Genomic DNA, 22867 nt, shown 5'->3' on the forward strand with positions numbered 1-22867 from the left:
AACTGAAAAAAAAACAGGGGTATCCCTAAACCTCTATTACATTATTGTTTACGCATCTCTAGGGTGCTGTTTGTCAGCGTCAGACACTGGGTGACGCTCGATCTAGGCACAGAACCCAGAGGTGACTTTTGAAAACCTTAAGATATATTCCAATAAGGGTTCATTATTCTTTAATTGCCAGAATGGTAATGTCTCGCACGCATAAAAGCATTCACTCCCTGCTTTGACTAGCTGTTTTTTTTGTGCAAGTGGATCTGTGCACTAATTATGCGAACCTGTTTATATTTCTTCATTTGTGCTTCTTTTTCCCTGATTCTAGCAACTTAGATGGACAGTGCATGGACATTGCATGACTTCAGATTCTGGTGGTGAGGGCGGGGTGAGAGGTTGAAAGTTATAAGGTTTAGACTGACATAGTGGGGGGTTCGCGTGAAAGGTTATGAAATGCACTAGACGCTGCCGTTTTTTAAAAATTGAAAAGGTAGCACTGTTTGAGGGCCATACATGGAGGTTTTGTGTCAAGTAATCTGGAAGCGACAGGTGTGACCTCAGATCGGTCTGGTTTTATTTTTATCTCTCCGTTACGCTGTCACTGTACACAGGGTACAATGCCCAACAGGGCCTACGATTTATCATGATGTATGTATTTTAATATCTTTGGTATTTTTAGGGTGGGTGTAATTGGTTATTAAGGGTTGGAGGGATCGGGGTACTAGATGGGAAGCATTTTTTTTTACCACGCATTCCTTTACCACGAAAAAACATGGCAAAGGAATGCATGGTAAAAAAATTTTGTGGTTTAGACGAGGTCGTGGTTGCGACCTTGTTGTTAGGGAAGTCGTGGTTGTAGAACTCGTTGTTCCAACATACAACCGTTTACATGGTTTCTGGGCTCCGAGAGGTTGGAAAAGGTAGCAGAATATAGGTACCTGGGAATGTGGTTCGAGAAAAGTCTGCAATGTCCTACCCACCTCGATGCACTAAAGCTGAGGTCATCAGCATCGGTTAGTGGATTAAAAAAATCCAACGGTGCTTATGGCAAAATGTCTGACAGACCGGTCCTAATAACTTACTCAGCAATGGTACCACCACAATTTTTGCACGGTGCTGAATTGCTATATTTGAGTGCCAAAAACGGATGGGACATTGAGGAGGGAAAAATACTGAAAAACGTATATTCATTGCCCAAGTCTTCAATGGTCCAGGCAGTGAGACTAGAATTGGGAATCACCTCATGGGGTATAAAATCTTGTATGGCCCTACTACGATTCTGGCAGCATCTGGGAATGGGAGAAGATTATAAAATCTCGCAATGGTGCAGAAATGAGATTGTAAAGAGCGAGCTAACGTGGGCAAAAGGGATTAGAGCTACCATCACTAAAGCGTGTTGCACGATGGAGGTTACGCTGTGCCCCCAGACTTTCCTAATTGAGGTTGACAAGAGGGGACTTAGGTCCCTGGGAAAATAGTTTTCTCGAGCGCAGGACCAAGATTACCTCGTGGAAAAGTTCTGTACGTTTTATGGCTTCTGCATGGCAAAATTATAAATATTTCACTTATATTGTTAGGTTACCTAGCAGTCGGTTAAGAAGAGAATTGCTAAGGTTAAGAATTGGGGTTAACCCTTGCTATGTGAATAATGGGGTAAAAAGATCTATGATTGACAGCAAGGGAAAATGCACCTTCACTTTGGGAACAACATGTGACATTTTATATATATTATTGGATTGTCAGGAGGTTTTAGATATATGAATAGAGATTTTACGTCCAATTTTTAAAAAGTATGATATTAAAAACAGGGTTCAGGCAGTAAACCTTTTAACAGAAATGAGTACTTTAGACATAGCTTGTGCCATGGGGAAGTTCATCCAAAAAGTTAAAGAATTTCTCAAACGTGATTAGATCTGAAATGTTTGTTTTATTGTTTTATGTGGCCTATGTTATATGAAATGTTGAAAGGAAATCCAAGTGTATTATATGAATTTTTATGATGTTTTAATTAAGAACCGTCATTTTAGTAGTTGTATTAATGTAGTTTTTAAAAACGTTTGAGGACCATTGGTCTAAATAAACTTGTATTGAATTGAAAATTGATTGACATAAATGACTCTGTGTTATATTTAAGCCAAACAGAGCCTGATTACGAGTATAGCTGATATTTATCGCTCCTGATAAATAACAATACCGCCAGTATTTTATTTATTGGGTCTGATGAATAACACCTATTATGAATTTATGGTGAATTACATGGTGAATTTGGTGTTTAATGCACCAACATCTGCATGATACCGTAATTACAGTATATTTTCCCGTGTTAGATTTCGGCAGGTTTGGCCTGCGGAAATTTAACAAGCATTGAGGTAATTAATGTATCTAATAAATATCGGATGTGCTAAATACCTTCATACTCATGATTCTGACTCATTCGTAAACAGGGTTTAATGCATGGGACGGAACATTGTGGGCATCTCGTTGTCACACCCTGAGGGTGGAATTTGTGCTATAATTGAGAAACATATTGTACCTATATCACTGCTATGTCTATAGGGATCCACAAATGGAAAGAGACTATACAGTAAGGGTTTAAAGACTTGCACAACTGGATATGGTCTTGAGAGGTGCGACCTCTGGTCATGGTTGAAAAGTATAACATTTGTGGTCCAGCTTTTGAGCCAGCTGCTGCATCAGTTGGGTGGGTAAGTTCCTTTTCCTTTACTACCTTTACATGCATTCCTTGTTATTTTTTTGCTGTGTACTGTATTTAATGTGTCCCCTTATTTTTAGACTTTCCAAGCAAAATGGGCATTGCCAGTGGTAAGAACCTACTGGTGTGTCACCCTTTTTCAACCAGTGTGTCGTGGTTTTCCCTTGCACTGTTGGCACTTGTTACAATCATTAAAACACATCTATCAGGCTCTTGTTTGATTCGTTTGTGCAGGCGAATTCATAAGAAGCTTTAGGCGACTTGTCCTTGTGTTAGGTTGATATCTACCTTTAATGTTGACTGCAAGGCTAGACTCTATGTAAATGTATCTTTCTGTTCTGATTCCTAGGTTTTGTTCTCCTGAGTCATTGGCCCTCATTTTTCTTCATTTAATGATTTGTTTAAGTGTTCTAGGTGCCTCTGGCTCCTACTATATTTTGGTTTTGATGATGATTCCCCATTTCTTGTGATATTGAAGAGCTGTTGACTATAGGGTCAAATGCCCTGGCATGAACTAATGCTACCTGAATATGGTCCTTATCCAACAGCACTGCTCTTTGTGTCATCCTTGCCCTTCTTTCCGAACACACATTTATTTCTCTTTGTCACTCCAATGTGTAATCACTGGAGCACTGAGCACCTATGCCTTATTAAATCTTGTTGCAATTTTTAATGCCATGAATCCCATGATAGATATCTTGATAAATAATTAAATTATTCTGTAATATTTCTGGCAGAGTGTTATCTTCTTTCTTTTGTTTCATTCAACTGCATGATGGCAATTATGTCATCTAATACATTGTATTTGTTTTTATAAATTATAATGTGTGTGACGTTATGTTTTGTCAAGATATTTTCGTAGTTCAATGTTTTAGTAGTCAATATTTTGATCTACAACTTTATAAAGATAGAGGAACTTCCTGTGATGCCATCAGAGTCAAAGATCTTGTGTGTCAATTTCCTTTGATATCATGCGGGTTGAGGTCAAAGTAACTGAAGTCATTTTTGCTACCCCTGACTCTTAGGTAAACATCCAATATATCAGTGCTGTGATGGTGCCGATAAAGGTTTCCAATTCAAAATAATGATCACTCAACTGCACTCTTGAACTGTTGAACATTTTGATTTATTCACTCTCAACCAGAAACAGACATAATCATACAGGAAATGAAAACATTGATCATGGACTAGATTCCCATACTGGAGAAAAACCCCAAACCAAAAGTAATCCTAAATTCACAAACATGCACAAAAATTAACATTGTCTATTTCAATTCCTGGGGAGTTATTTGTTTAGATTAAAATAAGTACACAAATATTCTACCTATACCAGCTAAATGTCATATAATGAGAAAACAATGACAAACAATCTAAAGTCCAGTAATCCAGTACAGCTGCGCTTGAATGTTTCTCCATTCTCGGATGTAGCTACCAATGGTGCAGCAGGTGCAATGAAACCTGGGGCTTGGATCCAGGAGGGGACTCTGCACCAGAAATATTAATGTTTTCTATTTCTACAAAGGGGGTCCGTTTTTGATGCTTGCATTAGGGCCCTACGGTGACCTTGCTATGCCACTGACTCATTGGATGAATATTGACACATGCTAATGTACCTAAGTTGCACCTGCCAGAAACTCATAAAGTGATTCCAGGCAGGCATTAACCTATTAGCATCCTGCGTTGCCTTATATTCTGCTCAAGGGTGGGAACTGGGCATTCCAAGGTATGGTTAGTGATGTTTGTGGGCATTTACAAGTTCTTCTTCTTCCTCTTTCTTGCCTGGAAAGAGTTGTAGATCAGCCATGTAAGAAGAGGAATTATCATCTGCTAAATTGCTGGGATTGTAAGGCAAGTAAGTTTTCCAAAAAAACAAATGTGTGTTTGCACAGGGGCTTTTATTCCCTTTGTGTGGAGTTCTCTGTTATTGGTAAATCTGCAGAGGAATGAGATCTTTTTGTGAATGACATATGACCTTCTTAAGAAGGGAAAACCTACACCTGGAACATGTATTTTCCTGGAAAAGTTTGGGCATTCTAGAAAGTTGTAAATCTACACTTGAATGTAGGTGTAAATATTTGAGTACAGCTTTAGACCCTTATTTGTGAATTGGGCTCCAATTCTGCAAGTGTGCTCTTCTGATAATGAAAACCATGGAGATGATCCTACTCGTCCAGACTTATGCTCTTGCTGCCAGTATTTGGCTTATAAAAAACATTGAGCAGACACCCAGTAACCTATCATATTGTACACCAACTAAGGCCCTTGGGAGAGAAGTATGACTCCAAAAAAGCAGTAACACACAGTTGCTGTATGAATTTGGCTCATGTCCTGTGGACAGAAGAATAACACTCGTGCAGCTCTGACAAGTAGGTTCTAGGGCGTGAATTAGTTTGATTTGCACATGTTTTCAGAGATCTTTCTAGCAGATATAATTAGGGGATATATATATAGTGTGGACTTCTCTTATGTGTTGTACAAAGCAGACATTGTTGCTGCAATGACATACAATGGCCAGTATGGGCTTAGCAGCAGGGCACAAGTCGGGGGTACAAGCAGGTACATGGCGTCCACCCACTATTTTCACAGTGTGGACTCCGTCCCCCCTGTCAAGAAGTTGGGCCTAACAGAAATATGCTGAACTTGTCCTGGTGTAATTTTAAGACAAGGGACACGTTCAGCAGTGCCGAAAGGTTATCTGTTTTACATTCCCTGCAGCAAAGTGCAGGCAGCGAGGGAGCTTTTTTTTCACCTCCAGCTGGACCAAAGTTAAGGGGCTAACAGACCTTGTTTTGTTTGTATATCCTGACTGGAGGGGTCCTGGAACCTCAGACGTAAATGTAAATGCCACGGAGGGGAAACGAAGGCACCCAGCTTGTTATCTCTTCACAGGTACTTAAGAAAGACATGCTTTTGCCTTTGTTCCGTCCCTGTATATAAGAGATGAATGCACTGTAAGAATGTCAGATGTGTTGGCCTGTCCCAGTATTTACACAAATAATCTCAATAGCACTATTTTATTTAGTTCTTAACGCTATGCAACCCAGTGCAAGGTGTCAGAACTCTTTACGTAACATTCTCATTATACATTGACAACAAATCATGTACATGTGTGAATCAATGTACAAGATGAGTTACATGAGACAGGTTTACAAGGTGTTGGAGTCACATGTCCTTCATAGCTCGCTGTGCTATATTACAAGGATTCAAATGTATGAACTGCAGGTGACAAAGGATCTCTTTGTTCAAAGCAGTAACCGACTTACCTTTCTACATAAGATAAGAATCTGGCATCTGCATGTTACATAAAGTGCTTTACAGGAGACACGTTAACCTTCTGTACTAGTTAGATTCATTTCTGGGACCCGACAAAACACAGATCTCTCCAACAAACGTGTTAACCTCCAGAGTTATTTCCCCATTATCGTTATTATTACTCCCTGAGCTTTACTAGGCACCTCTGCAGCAGGTGCCTCAACTCAATAAAATATTTAAGATGCAAACTTTGCAGACAATTAAGCAGAACAGATCAACTGCCATGTGCCTCCTTGTTGCCAATTTCTTTGTGGCAGGGTTTAAAAAAATAAATGTATTAGTTGAGGCCCAGATTTTGCGTTGGGATTGCGCCACTTTTTTGGCACAACCCCAACACCAAATCGCATATGTTAAATCTCATAATGCACTTAAATGTAGTCATGATATACCAGATATACATATGTGTGAGTTCTTAATATCTAATGCCACTTCCTGTTATGTCACTTCCAGTGAGGTCACTTCCAGTGAGGTCACTTCTTGTTATGTCATGTGCAATGTCACGCGTCGTGACATTATGCGCTGTGATGGCACGCATCATGCTTTCTCTTGCATACTGCCTAGCCTAGTAAGTCCCCCCACTTCTTTTTTCTGACTTGTGCCCTGCTTATCAGAATATCTGCTGAGAGCAGACAGGCACTGATGCAGCAGTAAACATCAATGGGAAGGTATGGCACAGCAATGGCTGAAGCTTTGTCACAGTGAATCATTGCCACCAAGCACCCGAAGAGAGAGTCAGCTTGAAGTGCAGCACACATGCACACTGGCCAATCACAGCACAGCACTGCCCAAAGTTATAAAGCTCCCAGGCATACACATGTGTCTCAGTGAGATCCATTGAGCGGTTAGCACATGGCCTTGTCTCCCTGACTCGTGGTAACATTTGATGTAGCAATGACAACCAGTGACCCAGTCCATATATGCCATTGGTTGACATTCTGGTAAGCGGTCAACGTTCATTGTTAACCTACCAGAAAAACAAATGTTATGGCATCAAGCATTAGTTGAGTCCCAGGATGACTGTCTGCTAGCAAAGGATGTTTTGTGGAATATGCTGTGTGAAAATGGAAGCTCTAAAAAAATCCTTTGAAGATATCTCTGTTTTAAAAAAAAGCATAAACAAAGAATAGCATATGAATGTTGAGGCGTAGCCCATAACAAGAAGAAAGTGTGACTGATACTACACTTTACTAATGGTGTCAGATTGCACATCAATGTAGATATCTGTGCCAGACTGACAGTGGTATGTGCCATGTTCAATCACAGCCTTACTACCCTGTAAAATGTTCAGCTCCACTGGAACTGAGATCAAAACCTCCTTGCTCATGAAACTGACAGTCAGTTTTGTGCGTGGCGGTACCTTCATCGGCAAACTTAACTCTGCTTTTTTGCTTGTGGTGAATGTCTCAACCTCATCTTTCTTCACTGAGAAGGTGTTGGACGCCTCTGACGAAATATTGGCCACTCCTTGCAAGGTAAATGAGGCACCCACCTTGATTGAAGACACCTTGCTGAATTCAAAGCTATGGGAGACATATTTCTCAAACTCTTTGCAAGAAGTAGCGGTGAAATGCTGCTCGCTGTCTGTGTTGTTGATGTAAAAATACTGATCTGCCTGGATGTTCTTTTCACTATCTGTCTTTTTCTTGTCCCACAGAAGTGTGGCGGTGATGGAGGGTTTCCCAGGGCACAGAGGATACACGTGAGATACTAGATCGTTGAAACCAACATCACGATAGTTTGCCAGATTTTCACCAGCCCTGGCTACAATACACCTTCCCCCTCTATTTCGATGCTCGTATAGAAGCCATGCTCCGCTGTGGACTCTGTGGGAGGATATCTCATCATTCATGTTTCCAAACATTAAATTGGTCTCTTGAGTCAGAACTGTTTGACTACCAGAGAAATTGGGATTCTCATAGAGTGTGATCTTTGGATTGGTCAGGTCTTCAGTGATCAGCCTCAGAGAAGATGCTTTGTCGCACATTTCAATGGAAGGATGTTCTCCCTCCTCTAGGGCACCGAACGATCCTTGATAGTTGGGACGATCGTACATTAGCCATGGCTGCCCCACCACCTTCACAGACGAGATGCAGTCTCCGAAGTTCTCCTGTGCCAGATTCACAACATCTGCTGTAAAGGTCCTTTGGAGCCCCTGGAACTTGTGAAGTTCATAGACAGTGATGGTGTTCATGGTGATCAGCTATGAAGTTTCAAAATTGTCTTCTGTGATGACCCTGTGTTACAAAACGACAGCTGGTCAGTGGAGAAAAATCATGCATGATTGTGTGAAAATTCACAATACTGGCTCCTCTCTTTTAAAAGGAAAGAAGGTATATTTTGATGGCAATGTCAATGACAAGTTTATTGTATGATTACTTAAAATCATGACAAGTTACATAAAATGAAAATATCACGGTGTGAGAGAATACAGAAATAAAAACCTTATATGAGAACATGTTTTACAGCATGATATGATTAAAACAAAACTTTAAAACATTGCATTAAAACTTACAACACTGATCACAACAGCTTCCCCTTTTTCCTTAAAATCATTTAAGGATGATATTGCAAGCTAATGACGTACATGTAGTGGGTCATGATGGTGCAGATGGTAGTAATTCCGAAATGCCACTGGCCCCGGGATGTTAATGTGTATAGGGTACTGATAAAAAGTGTACAGCTAAATAATAGAGCTAAGGTGGAAATACCAGGCCTAAAGGTGAAGTGCAGAATACATAATGAAGAATCATATGCAGAAACTGAAAAAGGTCTGTGTTTTTTAAGGCACAGATGGCTCAGGTTCTTACTGGGCAAAATGACACAACCCATAAAGCTAAATTTCAAAGTACACTGCCTGAAGGAATGTTTTACTTTTATTTTTTTTATGTGCAGAAAACATAATAAAAGGTTATATATGGAAACGACCCAGGGTCTACACTTTTTGAGGCCTCAAAAATAAGGTGCTGATCTGCCTAGGAGAGTATGACTCAAGGTCAGTCATACTGGGCATGATGACACAACCTAAAAGTTCATTTTGTAAAATGTAAATGGCAAAATGAGGGGTCATATACAGAGGCTACACCTGCCTAGGGGAGTACAGCTCAAGAACATACTGGACATTGTGTCACAACCCACAGAGCCAAAGTGCAAAGCGCAGTACCTGAAAAGTTAAGTTTTATAAAATGACAATTACATGGAGACAGGTTCTATACTCAAGGGACCTAAGGTCCACAATGTTTTGGCAGAGGCAGTGCAATTGATCAAGATGTGTTGTGACAACCAGCCTTTTAGTTAAGGTGCTAAATTGCCTAGGAGAGTGTGGCTTGTAAAGTACAGCCAGCCTCATAATTATTCTTGTGGGGGGGGGTTCCAGATCAGGCCAGTCATGATGGCTGATAGGGGACCACAGTGGACTAAGTACCAGTTGTATGTACCAAATTGAGGTCTATATCGTTCAGACACAAAATTGCACAGTTTGTGAAGTTCCAGCGACAGGGTTAGTCAAAGTTTGTTACTTCAATGCAAACCCCATTTCATGTTGCCCACAGTGGGAGATGAACCTCAAGTTGTGAAGACTGTAGACTACTCATGTTCTTTATCAAGTTGTGGGCTTGCATTACAAATTTCCCAAAACTTGGCCTTGTCCGCCACTGATTCCAGGGTGTTCAAAAGAGGGTCAGCCTCTTTGGCCGACAGAATCTTTTGCTGTAAGAATATAGGCCTCAGTAGAAGTCAGCTGGGATGTTGCAATGTTGGACAGCAGAGAATTATGAGTGCCAACAATTCTCGTCTGAAGTTACATTGTCTACAACTGTTGATATTATCGAGGTATTTCCATGTAGGGTTTAATTCTCTGAATAGAAGCGGGTCTAATCTGGCCAATAGAGTAAGTTTTACAATGTGCTTTTCTACTGCCTGATGGTAATGGGGCTTGGTTGAGTTGTGCAGTTGTGACGCCATTATTGTCTCATGAGAAGCCCAGGCAAGGAGTGTGTCCATGTCCATTTCTCATGTTTTTTTTTATTGTGGTTCTAATGCAAGTTTAATTAATCACATTGTTGTCCCAGTTCTCCACTTCAAGTTGTAGACATTCTTTAGCTATTGCCAGATTGTTGGACCAGTGGTTGTTTGCAGATGTAAAAATAGTTTTTATTAGGGCCTTCATGGTCTTGCTGGGGGCGGCTGTTGCCTGAAAATATTATTTAGCAACAATCAGCACCTTAAGACCGTCACGGGTGAGTAGTTGCATATTATAATATTGATTGCCTATCTTTCCAGGTTGTGATGCACCAGACCAAATTCCAACCTGAACAACGTATTCCTTGTGTGAGATGGGAAGTGGAGTAACTTCTTGTAGGCTGTAAACTGGATCTTATCTTGGGCAGATCCCATCATTCTGGGAAATGCTTGCTGGGCATAGTTGAGGGAGGGGAGAGGTTTAGCATGAACCACCCTCTAAATGGCAGTAATTGTGGGGCTGTCAAGTAATGCTCCCTGATAGTTATAATGTTGAAAGCAGTCCAGCCTCAGTGGTCCCAACCGCCAAGTTAGAATATCTCCCCAAAATAACTTCTTTAGTTTTGCTCCCATTAGTCACAAGCTCATTCCTGAGATTTTATGTGTTATGGGCATTGAGGGCTTTTTACAGACCAGATTTTGTGTGGTTGAAAAGCACTAGATCGTCCGCATACTGCATGAGTGGAATCCTCCAGTCTTCAACTTTAGGGGTGACTAGGTTGGCTCATGCTAAGGCCTGCCCAGATCCGCGGTGTATAGATTAAATAGCATAGGCGCCAGCAGACAGCCCTGTTTCAGACCTCAGTCAGTATCCATCTTAGAGGTGGCCATCTCCCACGTGAGTTTAAGTAGAACCCGGGTCCTCGCATATAAGGACATGATTGCTCGTAGTCATTTGGGGCAAACGTTCCAATCCGCTAGCTTCTGTCATAAGATGTTCCGGGCAACTCGGTCGAATGCTGTTGAGTAGTTGATGAAACAAGCAAACAAGGGCAGTGAATTGTGGGTTGCGGCTTGATGAGCTAGGCATGAGAGGACAACTATATTGTCCACTGTTAACCCTCCTTCGTTGATAGAAGGGTAGTAGGCCTTCGGCATAGGCCCATTGCATTGACACCCGAAGCAGTACTGTTAGAAATGGGGGTCTCTAGTTGGCAATGGCTTGCACCTTTGTCCAAGTAGGGACCCTTCCTTCTAGTCAGGATAAGGGAGTTATACTCCTAAAATAACCCCTGCTGAGGAACTTCAATTTTCGATCGCGATCGAATCGACCCGCCATTTTGTGGCCCGCCGCCATTTTATGTTGCCATCACTCAGGCAGCACGGCGAACAAAGTCTATTCTGCTTTTTCTGTAGCCCGGTGTCGAAATACGCCCTCAGCCTCTATTTGCAAAGCTGGTGTTAGAACTAGCCGAGTACACTAATCCCTGTCTGGCTTTTCTAATCCGCGTCTCAACTATCTGTTGGCTCACACTATTCTTTCCTGACCTTATCTTATCGACTGGCCTTCACTGTCTCCTGCTAGTATTCTCTCATTTCACGACTGTCCTCCAATACACACAAACGTATCTCACCACCTGCAAGTTAGTTATGAATCTGTAATGTATTAGCCTGAGGGTGGGGTGACAAACACAGTTGGAGGAGAGGTCTTTTCGAGTCATCCGATATTTCTGTTTTCAAACCTTTTCTATTGGTTCCGCTTTGTTTTCCAACTTTCCTTATTGGCTCTTTTCTATATGCTCTGGGAGTGTATTTCGTTAATAATTGTATTTTGTATAGTATTTAACCTGATGCGCCACAGAGTGAAGTGGCAGTCTCCTGAGAACCTACTTTGTGTACTTCTAGGATAACTGTAATAGCTGCAGCTAAATAAATCCAATCTTCTAACGCCGACAGAGTGTCCCGTGTCTCTGTGTAGCGAAGCAGGTGAACTCCGGAGACATATGGTGTACCCTGCGTCGCCAGGCCCAAAAGGTTCTGGTTCTTCAACTGGTGCCCAACGTGGGCCGGCTTCAGTGGTACCGGTTCTGCTCGAAGGTCGTGAGGAACCCTGCAAGAAAATTCCGGAGGGTTCGCGAGCCACACTAAACGACCCCTGTATGTCGAAAGTGGTCCGAAGGTCTTTTGCAGTGCGGTTACTCCTTCCTGACGGCTACTGACAACCGCTGCCCTGACTGCCGCCCTGCTTTGGCCCATTTCTTTGATGATGTATGGTAAGGCGAGACGATAGAAGGGCCTCTGTTGGTGGAAGAAGACGTCCTTAGTTAAGTATTTTCGTGGGTCGCGCCCACAATTTGGTTCTTTGTTTGGTTTTCTTAGGCTTCTTAGATTTATGTTTTGCAAAAGATAAAGCAGAGGGTAAGTGCATTTGTGCTGCGTAAACTGAGTTTTACTCCCTTGAAGTTTGTGAACAGTCCGGAGACATCTCGAGATGCCTGGTCTGACTAAGTTTGGAAGAATTTGTTGTCTTGGTTGTAATAGGGACTCCCGACTTGAGGACTCTTGTCCGATTCCTTCGGTTGGAACTCCCACATATGAGCTCTATTCAAAACATGGTATCGGCCCCATTGCCTTTAACGAGACATGGACTCGATACGCGAAGAAAGATGGTGTTCTCAAATGGCCAGAAAACGGTAGCTTCGATCCTGATGTGCTAGATAATTTAGAAGCAGTTTTGTTCTAAAGAAAAGCCCGGCCGGCAATGTTTGACTCTTTCCGCCTTTGGCGTAAGGAAGCCAAACAGAAAGAAATTAAACAAGCAAAACGAGATTGGAAAGCACAGGGTATGACAATTATACAGGCTGCCCAACAGTTTTAAAATGATGAAGTTGATAATGCGACTGAAATTTCAGAAAGACAACATCGTATGGCGATAGATAAATGCTATCCGGTGTTGCCTGTTTCTCCTTCTGATAATAAGAAAGATATAGAAGAAGATCCCCTAATGTCTCATTTATTAAGGTTGCCTCCGCCTTATGCGCAAAATGCCAATGTACCTCAGCTGTTACAGCCTGCTCAGCTGCCAGTGGTACCTCCACCAGTTCCGGCTCCTCAGCATTTGCCTCCTCCAGTATTACCGCCCTTGCCGGTTTTACCATTAGTCTCAACTTCTTTACCTTCATCTCCTAATCTCAGATCTCCTTTGCCTTCTGCTCCTCCTGCGATTACCAGTTCTTCTCCTGTCAGTTCCCCTAATACTTTGTCTCCAGTTCTAATGTCTAATTCACCGTCTGTGCATAAGCGTCTCACAGACTCTGTCACTAGTATTCTATCTCCTTTCTTTGGAGCCTTTAATGTGTCTCCGGCTTTTGCTCGAAGACAATCTCGTAGTCAGTTCCCAGATTTTGAGGAACGAGAGAAGCTAGACTCTCTTGCACGAAGATGGATCAAGAAGGGTCCACAATATAGTGTGCTTGATATTATGCCTACCTTTTCGCAATGGAATGCGCCTACGCAAAGATATGTTTTCAATGTGATGTGCGACATTCTCATTAAAGAATGGGAAGATGTGAGTTCGAGTCTGATCTCACAAGATCTGTTAAATGTTCAGGCGGATTTTGAAAAAGGACTTATTGTAGGTTCTAAAGTTGAAGAAGCTGTAAGGACACTTATCTCTTAGAGATCCTTATTGTTTTCTCAGATTTTTCTTGATTCCGATCCGTCGGTTAAACTGACGTCGAAAAATTACCCTATGAGAGAGGTTCCTCTAGTTTGAAAGGAGGCAGTTGCGGCTGTAGGTGGTAATGCACCTATTCCTGCTCATTTCCAACGTATATGGGTACATGTCCCTTGGAAGAGATCTGAAGTTTTGGCTCTTAAACAAACTCTACCTGATCCTCGTAAGAACCCTGCAGGCTATTATAAAGAATTATCGCAGACAATTGATGCTTGCATTATGAACCTAGCAGACATCGATATGTTAATGGGTAATGTAGTCCCACAGACAATATGGGCTAAGATTCATAGAGAGGATCACGCACAGGAACTAGGAGCTACTTGGGATGTTATAACTAATACAGATAGAGACCAAGTGGGTGGCGCAAAGCCTAACGCTCTGATCTTGGAACTTCCTGGTAGAATCATCACGTTAATGAAAACTATGATGCCTGCACTGAGAGTTAATTGGGATAAACTAGCAGCATGCAAACAAAAGAAAGATGAAAGTGTCTCTGGCTTCTTTACTCGTTTCGAGGAGACATTTATCGACCACAGTGGTCAGGACATGGCTACCGAGGGTGGACAGCGATTATTCGTGGACAAATTTGTATTCAATTTGCTTCCCGAGCTGTCGCACAAATTAAAGGATTCAGAAAGTTCATGGGCTGTTTCTTCTTCTGCCCAGATATTGGCTACTGCACAATATTATGAGAATAGGGACAAAGAAGAAAGAGAAAAGCAAGAGAAAAAGACGAAAGAATTAAAAACGAAGCTTCTCTTGCAACAAGCCTATCTGCCACGTTATGCTCAGCCTCAAATTCCGCAGCCTCCACAGTTTCAGAGGTTGTATCAAAAACCTGAGCCATACAATCTGCGACCTTTGTTATGGCCTAATCAATGTGCCTATTGTAGAGAGGAAGGTCATTTTAAGAATAGTTGTCCGGTTTTATTGCAGCGCAATGGAGCGTTATCTGCTCCACGAGGTCGTGCTGGCCTCCAGTCAGCAAACAGAGGTAGAGGTCGAGGTGTGTTGACTCAAGAGCAGCGTACCCTTCCTTCTCCCAATTCTGTGAACTATTTTGATCAGCAAAATGTGAGATCTACACAGTATTACAATGAAGACCATTATGTTGAAGGCGAGAGTGAGAGTCTTCATGCTAACTAGGACAGCCATGGACAAAGTAAGGGAGTTGTGCCAATCCCAGTAGATCAAAATGGTCCTTATGTTAACGTCACTACAATGGGTGTTTCAGAGCCATTTCTTCTGGATACTGGAGCAATTAGAAGTTCTATCATTCATTCAAAACTCCCTGGGGCACCTTTGTCTGGCTTAACAAATGTTTCCGTAGGATTCTCTGGCGCCCCTGTTCGCAATCCAGTTTCTTGCCCTTTGCCTATTTCAGTTGGTCCCTATGATTTGGAAGCTCCACTTCTGTTAACGAATGGTTGCGGTGAGAATCTGTTGGGTCTAGACCTATTGAAAAGAATGCATGCTACAATATATTGTTCTCCTTCAGGCGTACATCTTACTCTAGGACAGAAGTTGATCTCCCCAATGTATTTGTCAAAAGATCAGTTTCCTCCTGAATTACTTTCTCTTCCAGCAGCACTTTGGGCCACGGGTCCGAACGATGTGGGCTGTCTTGAGATTCCGCCTTATGTTGTCACTCTCAAGCCCTATGTTGAATTACCACGTATCCCACAGTATAGAATTTCTGCTGAAGGTGAGAGAGCGCTTTTGGAAATTATTCATTACTTAATTCGGAAGGATGTGGTTGAAGAAACTAGAGGTAACACATGTAATAGTCCTATTCTTCCTGTTCTTAAACGTACTGTTCCTTCTCAGCCTCCTGTGTACCGTTTCGTATTTGATTTGCGAGAAGTAAACAAAACTGTGATTCCACAATTTCCTGTTGTTCCAGACATCACTGCTTTGTTGACAATGATACCTTCCACAGCGACTTGGTTTTCTGTTATCGATCTAAAGAATGCCTTCTTTAGTATTCCCATTGCAGAAGAGAGTAGGGACATTTTTGGCTTCTCTCTTGGAGGCCGAAGCTTCCGGTTTAAGCGCGCACCCCAAGGCTACTGTGAAAGTCCCTCCATTTACAGCCAAGCTTTAAAATGTCATCTTGACACTTTTCACTTGCCGTGTGGTGCTGCTCTTATTCAATACATGGACGACTTGTTAGTCGCCGCCGATTCAAAAGATATCTGCAAAGATATCACTGTTGCTTTGTTGCGCCACTTGTTTAAACTGAATCACAAGGTTTCACCTTCCAAACTACAATATGTTTGTCGAGAGGTTACCTACTTGGGTCATCTCCTCTCAAAGGAGGGACGACGTTTGACACCAGAACGAATACAGGCGATTGTGCGAATGTCTGTGCCATCCACACAAAGGGAAGTATGTGCCTAACTGGGTATCACTTCCTATTGTAGACAGTGGATCCCTAACTTTTCCCTGATCGCCAAACCTTTGACTTTAAAAGATACGCCTCAGCCCCTTCCTTGGACTGATGAGTGCCAAAAGAGTTTCACTGACTTACGTACCGCTCTCTGTTCTGCTCCTGTACTAGGCACCCCAGATTACACTAAGCCTTTTACGCTTTATGTTCACGAGAGAGAAGGTTGTGCATTGTCAGTTTTGACACAGCAATTTGGAGACAAACAGCGGCCATGTGCCTATTTTTCGGCTACATTGGATCCCGTAGCTAAAGCATTGCCCAGTTGTCTCAAAGCGACAGCAGCAGCAGCAGTTTCTATCCGACAGTCTGCTGAAATGGTGTTGGATAACACTCTCATTGTTATGGTGCCACATGCAGTGGATACTTTGCTAAACAGAACAAAAACACAGCATCTTACGAGTGCATGTTTAACTGGTTACGAGCTGACGCTTTTGGCTAGTCACATACACATCAAACGATGTAATACCCTGAATCCAGCTACTTTGTTGCCCCTTCCAAATGAGGAGAGTGTTGAGGATCAGCATGATTGTTTCTTCCGTACTGAGGAAGAGACAAAAGGAAGAATTGACCTAAGAGACACACCGCTAGAGAGTCCGGATGGGACTCTATGGGTAGATGGTTCTTGTTTTAAGATGCCTAATGGAGATACGGTTTCAGCCTATGCTGTAACTACCTTACATACGATTGTGGAAACTGCACGCATTAGACACAATTCAGCGCAAACAGCAGAATTGATAGCACTAACGAGAGCTTGCGTATTATCAAAAGGAAAGAGAGTGAACGTGTACACTGACAGCCAATACGCTTTTGGCGTAGCGTTCAGTTTTGGGCGTCTCTGGAAAGAGAGGGGTTTCTTCACTTCACATGGTACCAAAATACAGCATGGTCAGTTAGTGACTGATCTCCTTGAGTCACTTGCTTTACCCACCCAAATAGCGATAGTGAAGTGTAGTGCACACAAGAAGATTACGGATGATGTTGGTCGAGGAAATGCATTTGCAGACGAAATAGCGAAGAAAACAGCGAGAGATTCAAAGAGTCGAATGTTTGTGGCAGGCCCTGCGAATTGGGTCAGAGAGAGAGGAATGTGTGAGAATACAGTGGAAAGCGTGAAAACGATTCAGAAAGAGGCTTCAGAAAGGGAGTTGAGCAAGTGGAAAGAAAGTACGGGAATGTTAGATGAGATGGGTTGTTGGGTGGAACTATCTGAACATCAACGTTGGCTGTTACCAGATGCCTATGTTCTCCCAGTGGTTACTATGGCTCATGGTCCAGTCCACTTAAGTGCAAAAGGCATTTGTAAACTTCTGGCACCAGTGTGGCAGAATGAAAATATCCCAAAATGTGCAGACAATGTAGTAAAGCACTGCATTGTTTGTCTAATGTACAACCCAGGAAAGGGAACCCCAACTCCAGCAGGTCACTTTGCTCCTCCGACATATCCATTTGAGGTGTTGCAAATCGATTACATTCATATGGAGCGATGCAACAACCTCAAATATGTTCTGGTGGTAATATGCGCCTTTTCGAGGTGGATAGAAGCATACCCTCTGAAAGATAATACAGCCCTATCCACAGCTAAAATCCTACTAAAAGAGTTCTTCTCCAGGTTTGGTTTGCCGCGCATTGTCTGGAGTGACAATGGGAGCGAATTTGTTGGCCAAGTCATGCAGAAAGTTTGTGCAGGTCTTGGAATCAAGCAAAAGTTCCATGCGGCAAATCATCCACAATCAGCGGGTTTAGTAGAGTGTTACAATGGAACTTTGAAGTTGAAGTTAGCAAAGATTCAAGCAAGTACAGGACTCAATTGGCCTGATGCTTTGCCGTTAGCCCTGCTATCCACCAGAACTGCAGTACACTCTCGTTTGGGACTTAGCCCTTACGAAGTGGTATTTGGCCGTCCGGCCAAGGTATGGGGAATACCTCGCCCTAAGAAATTCTCAGACTTGCCATATCCAATGTTGATTGATTATCTGCATGACCTTACGACTAAATTGCGTGTTCTTCATCAACAGGTTCAGAGTGCTCTGCCGGAGGCCTCCACAGACCCAGGTCATTCCATCCGACCAGGTGACTGGGTGTCTGTGAAGAATTTTCAGAGGTCCAGCAATCTACAAGCCAGGTGGCGGGAGCCTCGAATGGTGTTGTTGACTACAAGGACAGCAGTTAAAGTCGAAGGAAAGAAAAATTGGATTCACGGTGTGCATTGCAAGAAAGTGCCTTTGCCTTTGCTTTTTGATCAGTGGGTTCGTAGAGGGGTTGGTGACTGTGAAAGCAAAAAGACTCCACGATTCCTGCCTTTTAGTGATGCACACCTGAATGGGACACTGTCTGAGAAAGAGGACGACGACATTTTACAGGAAGCAATTCCATCGCATCGTCGCTTGGATACGACTGAACCACAAACATTGTTCCAAAATCAGAGTGTTCCGGGGAAGGAACATTACAACTTGAGATCCAGGCTAAAGAACATTTAAGACTTTCTTCTCCCTTGTGTAGTATTCTATCCCGGTTGCAGGGTCACGGTAGGAGTCTAGGTCACGACCTGAATAGTGACAATAGGTCTGCAGGATCTTCAGTGTCATAGGACGGTAGAGCATCGTGACTTCAGTGATTGAGGAAAATTGCCGTGAGCATCCATTAGTAAGATGGAAACTACACTAAGTAATAAAGAAAGAAGAGATGAAATGAAGAAAACATCCTGTAAAATAATGTACAGTCGTTTTAGTATAACTATATGTGTTCTTATATCATTATGTATTGTTTTGGCGATTATTGGGTGGATAATTTATGCTTTGCAGCCAAGAAATACCTCCCCTTCTTCCTCTTTGCCTTCCTCTACTATCTCTCCACACCTCTTTTATACTCTCCCTTCACATGAACTCGTCAGAAGAACTGAGTATTATAACAATTCTTTTATCCAGCTATTACATCAGCACCAATTAGTGATTAATACAACTGATTGTTGGGTGTGTGGTCTTATGCCACATACCACAGAGAAAGGAATGCCATATCTCGTCCTTCCTTTCTCTTATGAAGGTTCTGCTTGGGCTTACCTCATCATCTTCTCCAACGCTTATCAAAGCAAATTGAGACGATCCGTTAGTTCACAAACTAATTATCCGGATTTTAGTCACAGTTCCTTGATTAAGGGTATGGTAGTTATGGCTAAAATCATGGAAAATAGTAAAATTTCCATCGACGAAAGAAAAGCATACACCAATTGGAACGTCACCCAATACATGTCGAGTCTCAATAGTAAGGTTGGAAAAGGAAAGTCCTCACTGATCTGGACTATACCACATCAGGGTAACTTCTGCTTGCAGATAAACGATCGCTCTTCTGACACTACACAAAAGAGTAACTGCTCCTACACGTACATTTATTCCTCTCAAAATTCGCCTCCTCTAGTGCCGTCTCAAGGCACCTATTTCATCTGCTATGATAGAGCTTATACTTGGTTACCAACTGGTTTCTCTGGTACTTGTTATATAGCTTTTCTTCTTCCCCCTACTTACACTGCTTCCGCAAATCATCACCAAACCCGATATGGCAGAGGTATTATTGATTCAAAGGACACAGCAGGACAGGAAGGAGGAGATTTCCTTAAAGGTTTTCTTCCCTTCTGGGGTCCCATGGCTAACAGCAGAAATATAAGGCAATTGGTCTGTGTCGTAGAGACTACAATAGACATCACTGTAGGAGCCTTAAGTAACATCACGGCAAAACTACAGGCGGATCGTCTTATGACCTTGCAAAATCGAGTTGCCTTAGACTTTGTTCTTGCCGATCGTGGTGGAGTATGCAAATTGATCGGGTCAAGTTGCTGTATTTTTATTCCTAATGACGCTCCGACAGTATACCAAGCTATCTCCAAGTTGCACATAATCTCTGAGTCTATTCATCAGGACGAAGGAGATTGGTCTTTAAGGGAATGGTTTTGGGGACTACTGTCCAAATGGGGTTGGAAAGCATTGACGTTCCTTGGTATAATCCTGACTATTATATTTTCCTGTTGCCTTTGTATGCACTGTGGTCCCGCTATCTGTAATTTTTGTGCTACTATGTGCATCCCAAAACCCAAGCCACAAGTAACGGAAAACATAAGAATGATGTTACAGCAACAGCTCGATGACCTCATGGCTATTGACGTGGACTCAGATTAACATGAGTCTATCTGAGGAACTTCGATTTTCGATCACGATCGAATCGACCCGCCATTTTGTGGCCCGCCGCCATTTTATGTTGCCATCACTCAGGCAGCACGGCGAACAAAGTCTATTCTGCTTTTTCTGTAGCCCGGTGTAGAAATACGCCCTCAGCCTCTATTTGCAAAGCTGGTGTTAGAACTAGCCGAGTACACTAATCCCTGTCTGGCTTTTCTAATCCGCGTCTCAACTATCTGTTGGCTCACACTATTCTTTCCTGACCTTATCTTATCGACTGGCCTTCACTGTCTCCTGCTAGTATTATCTCGTTTCACGACTGTCCTCCAATACACACAAACGTATCTCACCACCTGCAAGTTAGTTATGAATCTGTAATGTATTAACTAGTCCCACGTTATGAAGGTATAGTTATCTTTAATGTGTATATACAGAAGGGAAAGGAGGATGAATATAAGGTGGAACTGGGAAATTTAAAAGAGGATATGATGACTGTATGTGATAACTACCAGAAGGATGTATTCTTGGTGTTGGGCGACTTTAACCACAAATTAGACCCCCGTAGAATAGATCCATGGAGTAAGTAGTTGTTGATCTCTTATAATATAGAGGTTGCCTTATTTCCTAGTGGGGATAATTTGGCCCAAGATATGGCATTAGGACAGTTGTTGGGCTCTATGGACTTGGTATGTGTGAATGGGAGAATGGAGGCTGATCGGCCGGCAAGGCACACATTTACGATAGGCCAGCAACCCTGCCCTATAGATTCTGTGTTTACACATGCCTGGAACTTTGAATGAATTAAGTACTTCGAGGTGGTAAAGAGTGGAGCGTGGTGATCACTATCCTCTAAAGACCAAATTATATGCAACAAGGTGAAAACAGAGAGAGATACCTCTTCAGGTACATGTGGATTACCCATAGCGGCTTGCAACCTGCATATCGGAGGAGCACATTGGAAAATTAAGTGCTGTACAGCAGACCCTTTCATTAGAAAACATTCCAATCAAAAATGGCATTGGTATGAAGATACAATAAGACAACTGGAGGAATGCCTAAGGGTGAAAATTAAATGTAGTAAACCCAGGGTAGTTAGTAAAAATAGATCCCATAATAAAGAACGACCATGGTTTGATGAGGAATGTCATAAAGCAAAAGCATATATTAGACAAAGGGAAAGAAGACTTAGGGTAATGTATAATGCTGAAATGTCCCTTACTCTACAGAAATTAAGGATAAAATATGAAACGATTATTAGGAACAAAAAAAGAACCTATAAAGATAGTTGTTGGGTAAGTATGCTAGCCGTAATTGAGTCCAAAGATGTGAAAGGTTTTTTGAAATTGGTCCAAGAAAGTTCCGGCAAAATATTAGGGTCTCTGCACTGTGTTGTTCCCGAAGATGACTGGGTGGGTTACTTGGGGGAAATTTATGGGAAGTGGCCACTGCTAAAGAAAGTAATAACAATATCTTCGCCAGGAGTGAGGGAGGAGCACTTTACCTCCAGGCATATTAGAAAAATAATATCTAGCCTAAACCTTACCCGGGCCGCAGGCCCAGATAATCTGCCTGCAGTGATTATAAAATCTAGGCCTGAGTGGTGGGCAGAGTTTTTTGCAAAAATGTTTCAGGGGATCCTTAACACAGGCATCTTGCCAGGACACTGGAAAGGAGCAATCATAAGACCAATCCACAAAAAAGGAGATTTAAAAGCCCCGAAGAATTACAGATTAATAAATCTCCTAGACATAGGAGACAAAGGTTTTGCAAAAGTAATTTTGGGAAGGCGTTAGGACTGGGCAGAAGTAAATCGGAATGTGCCCCACGGAACGGGGGGGGGGGGGGGCTCAAAGAGGGACATTCAGCGGTTGACCACTGTTTCGCGCTCTGGTCCATTGCGCGGAAGTCAATCTAGCATAGGGAAGTTTGTTCTGCTGCTTCGTGGACATCCGTACAGCATTTGACCTAGTGGACCGGGAACTGCTGTGGGAGACTTTGACTGGATATAACATCTCTAGGGATCTGTTAGGGCTGATTCAAGCACTTCACACCGATAATAGGGCCCAGATATTTTTTGATGCAGAGGGGAGCTTATCTCAGAAAATTCAGATTGGCAATGGACTGAGGCAGGGGTGCGTATTGGCCCCCTTGCTTTTTTCGTTGTTTATTGCAGACTTACATTCAATCCTAGGTATTGTAACTGGGAAAAGTCTGAATCAAGACGGGAAACATATCTCATGTCTTTTATATGCGGACGACCTTGTAATTATTGATCAAACAGAGATTGGTCTGCAAAGAAAGCTAAACAGGTTCAATGAATACTGTTGATAAGACAAAGATCTTATGTTTTGGTCGGAGGAAAATAGGGTTTACATGGGCAAACATCCTGAACAGCGACTCCGGAACAACGAGTTCCGGAGTCACGAAAGCCGAGCAACGACTTGCCCGAACAACGACTCAGCCTTAACCACGCATGTACGTGGTTAAGGCTGAGTGATTTGAAGCAAAACCCCGACACTAAACATTATCTCCTGCATTAATGT

General features: G+C 42.4%; 2 pseudogenes across 2 annotated transcripts in view; both read right to left on the reverse strand.

Moving 5' to 3' along the window:
* Window positions 1-8206, reverse strand: part of LOC146812845 (epidermal differentiation-specific protein pseudogene) — a 30020-nt pseudogene extending 21814 nt beyond the window's left edge. Inside the window, exon 1 of the transcript XR_014966927.1 lies at window positions 8091-8206. The product of XR_014966927.1 is annotated as an epidermal differentiation-specific protein pseudogene (transcript). The remainder of the gene's footprint in view (window positions 1-8090) is intronic.
* Window positions 3809-22867, reverse strand: part of LOC146812846 (epidermal differentiation-specific protein pseudogene) — a 216628-nt pseudogene continuing 197569 nt past the window's right edge. Inside the window, exon 3 of the transcript XR_014966926.1 lies at window positions 3809-8250. The product of XR_014966926.1 is annotated as an epidermal differentiation-specific protein pseudogene (transcript). The remainder of the gene's footprint in view (window positions 8251-22867) is intronic.

Source organism: Triturus cristatus, chromosome 7, assembly GCF_964204655.1.
Source record: "Triturus cristatus chromosome 7, aTriCri1.1, whole genome shotgun sequence".
Taxonomy (NCBI): Eukaryota; Metazoa; Chordata; class Amphibia; order Caudata; family Salamandridae; genus Triturus; species Triturus cristatus.